Genomic DNA, 1,509 nt, shown 5'->3' with positions numbered 1-1,509 from the left:
AACAACAACAACAACAACAACAACAACAACAACAACAACAACAACAACAACAACAACAACAACAACAACAACAACAACAACAACAACAACAACAAAAACAACAACAATACAAAAACATGAAAGACAAAATAAATAAAAATAAATATGCCGGAGTATATAAATATGCTTTACAGTGTATAACACTCCCTCCCACAGGCCTGAGTGTAATCTAGCATAGCTACTTATACTGATGAATCAATCAACAGTTCTTTAAGGTGAGCAAAACATTTGATTAGAATGAGTGCTTTCACTTATAAATATAAATATGCATTCATAATTTGAATCTTTTATGATTTGAATCTGACTGTGGCAGTTAATTTATTGTTACCATGAGTCAACCCTCTATGCTTAGGAGCTCTCTCAGGGCTCAACCAGCTTCTATAAAGTGGGTACCTCTAGTTGGGGGAAAATATGGCGGTTGAGTGTAATATTTAATAAATCACCTCCTTTTATAACCATTGCTCAAAAAACAATACTTCCTCACAAAAACCTGAACCTCTGACCCTTCATGGGTTTTAGTGTACCAATTTATTATTAAAAAAACCATAAATTCAATTATTTTGATACAATCATTGAATTTGAGGGTTTCTCATGTCATATAAAAAGGTGTATCGAATTTGGAAATTTTACAAAATTGTGTTAAGATAAAAAATATGGAGTTTGACTTTTTAAATAATAAGAACAGAACCTCATATATTGATTTTTGGAGTCTAAATGCTTTAATTTATGCTATTACTTCAATATTAAATTGACGTTTCACTGAAACAAATAAATTGCATGAAATATTGATAGACTTAAATTGTTATACAAACATAACAATATATGAGTTGAATTGCCATATTGATATAAAAATAATGTGAGGGAACTGAACCAATAATATTAATCCCAACCATTTACTTGTAATTGTATAAAATATAAATAAACAATAATTACATTTACTTGGTATTCAAGAATTGATTTACCATCTAGTTTTTGTAAGAAATAATTTTATATCGTGATAATATAGAAGCAAAACTATTAATAAAAAATATGAAAATGGACTTGGCTGGTTTTGAAACAGGATGCCTCGTTTGACTGTCTTGAAAGAATGTCTTGCTTTATATGCGATTAATGGAGCCACAAAAAAAGGCCATTGAACAAACATTCATAAATACATAAATCATTTATATTATTGGAAGGGTCGACTATTTCAATATTTTTAAATTTAAACTGCCCTGATGAAGCTCTACAAAGTGTGGCTAAATATCCGCTAATAGTTAGTTATTAACTATTTTTTGTTCCTTTTTGAGAGCACCCCCCTCCCCCTACCATCTCCTTCACATTTATACTATTCTTTTCAAAATAAATGATTTAGATATCCTTAAGAAGATAAATATGTTTGAAAATATAAGGGTTCATATATTTTGTATAATTCAACATGATACTTTTGTTCTATAAAAATCTTGATTATCACAGCAAAATTTAGTATAT

The sequence above is a fragment of the Halyomorpha halys genome, unplaced genomic scaffold (genome assembly GCF_000696795.3).
Source record: "Halyomorpha halys isolate HHAL.00 unplaced genomic scaffold, Hhal_1.1 Scaffold1128.1, whole genome shotgun sequence".
NCBI classification, from domain to species: Eukaryota; Metazoa; Arthropoda; class Insecta; order Hemiptera; family Pentatomidae; genus Halyomorpha; species Halyomorpha halys.
This window is presented reverse-complemented; position numbering follows the sequence as displayed.